At 41.1% G+C, this 8,664-nt stretch overlaps 1 protein-coding gene across 2 annotated transcripts in view; it reads left to right on the top strand.

Moving 5' to 3' along the window:
* The first annotated feature begins 708 nt into the window (after nucleotides 1–708).
* LOC108027331 (uncharacterized) overlaps nucleotides 709–8,664 on the top strand; it is a 106,713-nt gene continuing 98,757 nt past the window's right edge. Inside the window, exon 1 of one of the 2 annotated variants that reach the window (XM_050888667.1) lies at nucleotides 709–1,225. The gene's annotated coding sequence lies outside the window, so the exon portion shown is untranslated. Of the gene's footprint in view, nucleotides 1,374–8,664 lie in introns of both variants that reach the window. The other variant, XM_017098743.3, reaches the window with a different exon arrangement.

Here is an 8,664-nt window from a genome sequence, read left to right as displayed (position 1 = left end):
TGACTCTTATAATTCCTTGATTTGCTGACTGGAAGTTGTTTAAGGCGCAGGCGCTGGTCTCTGAAGAGAAATGGGGGTATTTCTATGGCAGGGTTATTTTCCCTTACACTCCGACTTTTTACCGCAGTTTGCCTGAAGCTGGTTTAGAGGCAGAAAATATTTAAGTCAGTAAGAGCCTTTACTGGTATTATTTTAACTATAAGAAGCTTCTAAAAAGTGTCAAGAATCTTTCCTACCTGCATTTTCAGCGTTTGTAAAGTGGTGCATTAATGGTAAATGAGAATATCTAGGTATGCTAAATATCTAAAAGATTGTATCGGCGTATAAAACAGAAAATAACCGCCGAACTAATAAATAGCTTCTTTTAATAAGTCACGTCCATGCAACTTTGCAAGAATGTAAGGGAAGTGTCCTGAGAAGCATTACCTTTAAAAAGCATCCTGGGGGAGCTTGGGATAGGCCCACTTGCCAGTTCCTCAAATGCAATTTAAACCAAAACAAACTCAAACTGCCGAGACTCTCTTCGCCGAGCTCGTGCGTTTTACTTTCATTCGGCAATTGAGTGGAAACGAGGCGGTCCTCCGACGAGGACTCGCCGCCGAGCGAAAAGTCCCCGAGATGGAATCGACCGAGCAAAGGACTTTTTGGTGCTCGGCAGCGGTTTTGCCAATTCCGTGGCTCAGTTTCGTATTCGTGTCGGAACGTGGCGCTACGGTCTCCTGCTCAAGGATACGCGAGATCCAGTCCGTTGGAGGAGCAAACGCGGCGCGTGGAACCCACCAAACAAATCGAAAAACGAAAGTAGAAAAGCAGCAAAGCAGCAAGCCAGCAAAAGCACAACCGATTCGCTCGAGTGTGCGTGTGCGAGTGTGTGAGTGCGGAGTATCTGTGTGCGCGGATCGGTCCTGTGCTGTTTGGGGCCGTTTAATTTTATTAGCGCTCCGCGATGCGTCATGAAAATCGCAGGCAAAACACAGAAATACAATAAATGAAAAATTAAATATTAATTAAATTTTGCCTGCGAATCGAGCAGCGAGTGCTGCGAATCCGCTGATTGAAATGTTAAACAGATATTAAAAATTGATGGTGCACTTCGGCCGCACAGGCGCTGCTCCTGCCGGATAAGTTGCCCCTCCAGTACGCTCATATCGTGTGTTGTGCATTGTATATTGGCAACTTGGCATCTTGGCCACCGGGTGTGCGTGTACATGACTTTATTAAAATTGTAAGTCCCCCCCTCGCGCGTGTTCTCACACATTGTTTGTGGACTCTTGCGACCGCTCCAGATTTCCTTCCCATTTGTTGTTGCACTTATCGCGATTACCGCACGGAGCGCTGCACCTGCCTGCCACATCCTGCAACGACCTCGAAAAGTGCGTACAAACGGCAAGTTAATTAAGTTTTGGCCCTGCATATGACAAATCCCGGCTTAAGCCAACTTTAATTAATAATACAAGCACGGAATTCTTTAATGTTTATCGCCTTGTAGTCGCTTGAAATGGCTGTTGCGGGCGTAAATATATTCATGGACTCCTTCTGCGTGCTGCACTTAATTGCATTTAACTGGCAATTAATTGCCTGAACTGGGAAAGTGGTTACCCGCAAGCAAAGGGGGTTCGATTCGTTTTTATGTGCTTATATCAATTTCTCAGTTTAAAGTCCCATTCAGAAATTGTGAATGGAATAGGAATAGCAAACCAATGTAATAGGATTATCAAGCAAACCAATGTACGAAAATATTTGAAAGCCAGCTGAACAATGAAGGTCTTTCTGTGGAAAAAATTAGATGAGGCTTAAAAAGTGTATTTTATTCTGGGAGGCTAAACACAGCAAGCACAATTCATTGAAATAAAATTTGCCTGGACAAAGGCAAATTTCTTAGTGTCTGCAAAAAATGATAAAGAAACGGCCAGATACCAGCATTTGACCAGAATTTATGGCCGACTCTAAAGCAGAGTGGTTCAAGCCAGTTAGGCCGGGCATAAAAGCTCCTTACAACGAGCCAAAGAGTACGCCAGAAATCCGGGCCTAAATTCAACCGCACAGATAGGCCGACAGACAATCAGCAAGTGGGCTTATTTGCGAGAGCCGGGGTAAGCATTTTGGCCACACATTCGGGATCTGCACTTACCTATCTGCGGCAGCAGCACGTTTTATAATATTTATGCATGTCCCTGCCGACAGGAGATGTGCACTCATGGGGGCTCTGGAGTCCAAGGGCCTCGGGGTTGGAGAGGGTTCTCGGGTTAGCCAGGGCGGAGGACTAAAAAATAAACCCAAACAGGCAGCGTGGAGCTGGAGTGTGTGTAGAGGCACTCCTACATTTGCCAAAAGTAACACTCCAGTCTGAAGTGGGCCAGGGCATTCGAAGCGATGCATATCCGAGTGGTAGGCGCAACCGAGAATTACATTTAAAATATTTTATTTGGCAGGGGTTGGGCAAACAAACACTGATACAGGCGGAGCAGAAGCCAGGCAACAGATGCCGCAGCAACAAAATTAACTAAATAAAAACAGGCCAAGGAAAACAAAACAAGAGCAGCCGGAGCACACGCACAAAGCGCTCGACTTGGGGTGGAATTAACCCATTGAGTAGTATTGAAAAAATTCAAATTTGTATTGCGAAGTCTTTCCAAAAGTATTTAATTACCTAATAGTTTGATGTTTGAACATTATAAATTTTTATTGCAATTTAATATTGCATTCCTGTATTACTTTGTATTTAATTGTTTGATTTGATGTAAAATATATTGTAATAAATAATAAAAATAAAATAATATTTTACTTTAAATAAGGGTTTTTTGTATTTTTTAACGTGTCATATATATATTTCCTTGACATTAGCTAAATGTGATTAATTTTTATTCTGTATTAAGCTTTTAACATGAGTAGCTATACAACAATTCTCTTAATTGCAAATATATCGTTCAAATACCTCATGAAGTTTGTTAAAGGGTAATCAATTATTCATGCTATATAGGCTTATCTTAATGTGTTTATCATTAATAATAGTAGATACACAAAAACACTTCAAATAATAAACATCTTGGAAAAGCGAATTTAGAAGTTTCTTCAATGTTAGTAATTTTCCCAGCTTTTATACCAGCTTCCGAATTCAATGGATGTTTTCCATTTCGTTCGTGAGTAATGGGTTAAAAGCGAAAGCCTGGCAGAGAGCTAAGCATAACATCTCGCCGCCCACTTGGCTGTTGGATTGTTTACACAAGCTCGACATTTTTGACAGTGGCACTCGCAACAAGAGGAACATGTGGAGCAGCTGCGGGAAAGATTGATCCTTCGCTGCTGTGAGGCGAGAGAAAAAACCAGGAAAACAGAAAAAAGCCGTTCAATCCAGGGTGATTCCCCTGGTCCTTGACTTTCCTTTGAACTATCGCAGTGACCGAGACCGTTTGTTTTGCTTATTCCCCATTTGTTGCTTGCTTACAGCTGTCCAAATTTATTAGGGCCAAAACAAATCGGTAAACTTTCTATGCCAACTTGCAGCAACTTTCACGTACTGCCCGTAGCACGCAGTGCTTCCTGTGCACTCGGTCCCTGTTCGTGTTGGCCTTTTGTCATAAAGCTTAACACATAAAAATGTTATTGTCCGATGTGGAGTTGTGTGGCTTATGCTGATTTGTGTTGACCTAGTAAGCTTGCAGTGCCAGTGGCAATGGCCACGGAAACGAACAAGAATCAGAAAGAAGCATGGACGTTTTATGGTCGTAAGGCAGATTTAGGATTCCCAAGTGAAAGCTTTAAGGGCTCGGAACTGAGAGATGTGAGTTAGACGTCGAAGGGCGTTGCATATCCGGCCCCCAATTATTGGGGTGCTCATAAAACCTGGCCTCTATAGAGGGATTTTAAGGCAGGGCATCGCTTTACCTATAAATTTAGAGTAACTATTTCCGATTGGCCGAGCTCGGGGAATTTAATTTGAGTTGATGTTCTAGCTTTGAAGCCCACTCTAGTGCGAAACTAATCCATTTTTTCGCAGTGAATAACTTTGGAAAGTTTGGCTGAACGAATAAATGCCGAAAGTGAATTAAGAATTTGATGTAAAAATTATTCTGGTTCCAGTAATCTGAAACTCTGAAACTCAGCTAAAATATTTGTTAATGTTTTTTAATGTTTAACAAATGCTAACAAAATACGTTATTTTAGCTATAAATATCTTCTTATAACGTTACAACATTTTGCTTTTGTGATTCAAGTTGGGCCAATGCCTCAGATCCCTTACATTTACAACTTCAGGAAACACTTTGGGATAAATTCGGCTGCAGCGAAACTCGAAACAATAAATGGCAAAGCCCTGTTCAAGCCGAAAGAGTTGCTAACTTAAATAATAAACAACGGCTGACGTAATGGCGGGCACTTAACCCTTATCGAGTCGAAGTTAACCTGTAATTGCGGCACTCGAGCTGTTAACTCCCAATAAGTCCGGCGAAAGCGTTTTGAGGGCCGCTCTCGCCGGAATTACACTTCATTTGCCTAACCAAACTGGCCCAAAGAGTTTTCCGCCCGGAGTTTGCGCAAAGTTTTAACTCTTATCTGTTGTCTATCAGGGAATTTTATGCGATTTTGTTTACCTATTTTAATGAGAGCCGAAAATGCTCGCACCACGGCGGCGACGAGGCAAAGGAGACGAAAGGAAAGCACACACGGGCGGTGGGAAAAGCGGGAAAGCCCTGGCGGAAAACCAGGTCAAAGCAAACAAAACGAAGGGCCGAAAATTTATGCAAAACTCAAAAAAACAAAACGAACCGGGAGCGGCTGGAAAAAAGGCACGAAAGTACCAGCACATACGTATTCGGTGCAGGAGGCCATGTCCGAGGCGAGAGTGCGAGTGTGGTCGTGTGTGGCCGTAGGTGTGTAGAAATGGCGTGTATTGTATCAAATTTAAATGCACAACAGTGAAATAATGAATTCCTTTGTTTGTATTTGCATCTGTGCCTGTTGTTGTTGATGGGCGCGTTGGAAGACCAAAATACAGAACACAACACGGACCAACCCGAGCCGAAAAACAAAACAATGAAAAGCGAAAGAACACACACGTCACTGCTACACGGAGAACAAATAGTGTCAAAGGTCAAACAAACATTGTCGAGCCACTTGTCCCCTGAATTCTGTGCCGGAATTTTCCACTGCGCCAACAGAAGTATGACTCTGTAGATGTCTAAACTTAAGTCTATTTGACTCCAAAGCCTATTTATTTTTTAAAATGTACATGTTCAAGTTTTTAACTATTAAGAAACTTAATTCTTAAAGACTTCTTAATGACTGCTTTTGAAAGCCCTTTTTTCATGTGTAGCAAATTATGCTCAAGTTCCTGCTTCAAATATATTTACAGCTGCGGAGATGAAAGGGCCAGATGGAAATTAAGCTTATATGGAAATTAATGTGTGTACAGTGAAAAGTTTTTTGCTGCACGTGTCCGACAAACGAAAATTTACTCGCAACAGTCAGCAGTCAACAGTCAGTGCAAAAAGTAGTGAACCTCCCAAACAGTTCTGTCGTTCTAGCCTTTTTTAGGGTAAGGGGTTAACTACCTTGTTTACAATCCTTTTGTGCATTTGAGAATTTGTGAATTTTAATTAGGAAAAGATATAGAGATGCTCATTCACTATTTTCAGCATTGAATGGTAGTATGTTTTTAAAGACTCATACCTTGTTGTTATCTAAAAATAATTGTTTATACCGATATATCAAAAGTTTGACTGTAGTGATTTTTGTTGTATATTTTTCAAAATAATTGTTACAGGTGAACGAATATATTTAAGCTATCACACTCACTTAAGGCTCATATTGCAGCCAACCTCTGTGGTGTGTGACCTAACTTAGGAACACCTTGGAAAAGAGCCAAGAAAGGTCTCGCTTTGATGGCCTGTCTCAATACAGTTCCTTTTACCCTCTATACTTTTGGTTGCTAATTGCACGCCTTTTGTGTGGAAATGCAAAAAGCAATTAAACTTGTATTCGCCTGCGAAGGTTGTTCCATAATTGCATGGCTGGGACCACAAAGCAAGCAATTCGAGGAAAATTATAATTTCAAGCCCTAATAACGCGGCAAGGTGTAAGCTAACGAAAAACGCTAAGTGAGGGCGTGTTTCGGGGGCGTGCCGCGGGTTGGCTGTAACTCAAGTCAGTTTGAGTCGGGCGAAAAGGGCGGAAAATAGATCTAAGCTCGGGTGGATTTTCGGGGCGGAGTGCGGTTTTATGGGTTTATGGAAAAATCTTGCCTACTTATCGGGGCTGTACGGAATGCTAAAATTAGCACGTGCAGCCCCACATCTAATCCCTATCAATAAAACATGGCGCAGGGCTCTTTCCAGGTCAGCATTTGAAACTACACCTTCCAACGACTGTTTATATTTAGCTTATTCTCGGCATTTATCTGGCCGCAACTGCCCTTTTCCTCCGCGAAATTTGCAGTACAAATAAAAGTTAAAGCAAATAATGCACGGCAAACATTTCATTTAAACAATCAACGTCATTGATCTGTAAACAACAATGAAAAGGGTTTTACTGCCGTAGAGCATTTCGAAGGAGGCGTGCACATGCATACATCATACGAAACCGTCCAAGACAACTCCCACCCACACATTGTGCCCATTGTGCTGGGCATAAACACACACTTTTAAAACACATCAAGCATACGCCCCGTGTGGCTGGGTATGTGGCTCTGCTCCTGCGGGGTGTGAGCCCATTTGATATGAAGGTAGCTCGCGGGTTACTTTCGGTCTACAAACCGTGAAAATGTTTTATTCAGCAGCAACCAAACCAAACTAAATAGAACGAAAAAACGTGAGTCTACAAGCAGACAGGTTCCAAAACACGTGAAGAAAAGGGGTTGGAGTTTAAAAGAAAGAATTCCTTGTCTTTATTGGATTTTGAACTTGTATACACCCACAATATAATTGAGTATCTTGAAGATTTTATGAATATATGAAACAGAATACAATGAAATGAAGTGCAATTGACTAATGATTACAAATAATGTACTATCTTATGAACTGTTTTGATTTCAATTAACAATTTTCATAGATTTTTTAAATAAAACAAAAAAAATCATTAAATTGAATTAGGATATATACATTCATAAAATAATTATTAACTGAATCGAAGGTATTTTTTCTGCAAGTGCACCCAGATACTAAAGTAAGCCACAAGCTACAGCAGCGGAATACAACAGAAAAGTTTCCGCCTTCGATGTTTTGTTGGGTTATTCATTTATTTTTTGTTTGCTGCTCTCAACTCCAACACATGCGGCTAACAAACAAGAGCGCATAAAATGTGACTTTACCAAAAATAAATAAGCCAAAGCGCTAAAAGCATTTGCCAACGGCAGTGGCCCGCTTTCATAGAGGTGAGAAACCGCTGAGAGCGCTTTAGAAAATCGTCCATGCTAATTATTCGAGGACTCTAGCCCGGCTTAAATTTATAACAACCAGACATGAGTTTAATTTTAAGTGCCAGTCTAGGGGTAATTCAGTTTGGTTCATTAGAGCGACTGCAGCAGCCCCACACATGAGACTTGCAGCTACGTAAAATTGACAAACAAGTTTTTGGGCGCTTACTTAACACCAAAGCAAACACATGTTTACAGCATGCTGTTTATACATACAAACACCCTTGGAGAAGAGACTCTCAGACAAGGTCTGGCGCATATACCTACACTGGAGAAAAATTATAAATCCATCTTTGAGCTCTAAAAAGGGGATACCAAAAAATTTACATTTATGAAAATAAGTTTGATTTTAAACATTGTCTTAAAAGAGGGTTTTATTTCTGTTTATTTATATAAGTGTTATAGTTTGAAATATTTAGGTTATATGTAATAAAATGCATTGAATTTAAAACCAACAACCAAATTGTATAGATGATCCATATCTTTCTGAGTTTCTTTGGCAATGTATTTTCTCAGTGGACATCAAAAAATGCTCAAGTAATTATTAAGTACTGCTCTTTGCGGTAACTGAGGACGGGCCGGGTACCATGTTGCACTTTTCTCTACTTACTACTTTTGGTATGTTTGCAAGGGTGGCATTTTTTGCTTCTCCGGGCGTATGCGCAATATTTTTGAGGGCAAAAGTCGCAGCCGCATTGTCAACAAACTTGAGGGATTATCAGAGTCAACAAATGTTGAGGCAACTTAAGACAGGCAGGCTGGCTGGCTGGTGACTGGTTGGGCGGTTGGCAGGGCAAACAAGTCGAGTTGGCCAAGACGCCCACTAAACTATTCAAATATGCATTTGCGGCCCAAGCATTTGCTGGCAAAATTCAATTTCCAGCAGCTGCTCTCCTCTCGAGATATTATTGAAGTTTCTCCTCTTCACCCTGACTAATAATTTAATTTTGTTGTAAATATTCTTGCGGTCATTTGTTTTAAATTCAAAATTAATTTCATTAATTTATTTGAGGCCATAAATTGCCAGTAAAGATATGCCGGCCGAGCCTTTGGCCAACTCGCATTCACAATTACATTGCATTCACATGCACAGGCATTTTAAAAAGCCTTCCATACGGGCTGAGTGTGTGCGTCGGCTTGTCCGGCGGAGAGTTGGCAAAATTAGTGCTCGTTTTAATTGAGTTTGTTAATAATTCAGTAATGGCCACTACATTCCATCGGTCTCGGAGCCAGAGAGCTTTAGCCACATTCCGGGA

The sequence above is a fragment of the Drosophila biarmipes genome, chromosome 3R, assembly GCF_025231255.1.
Source record: "Drosophila biarmipes strain raj3 chromosome 3R, RU_DBia_V1.1, whole genome shotgun sequence".
NCBI classification, from domain to species: Eukaryota; Metazoa; Arthropoda; class Insecta; order Diptera; family Drosophilidae; genus Drosophila; species Drosophila biarmipes.
Note: the sequence above shows the minus strand (reverse complement) of the source record. Positions and strands in the feature narration are given on the sequence as shown.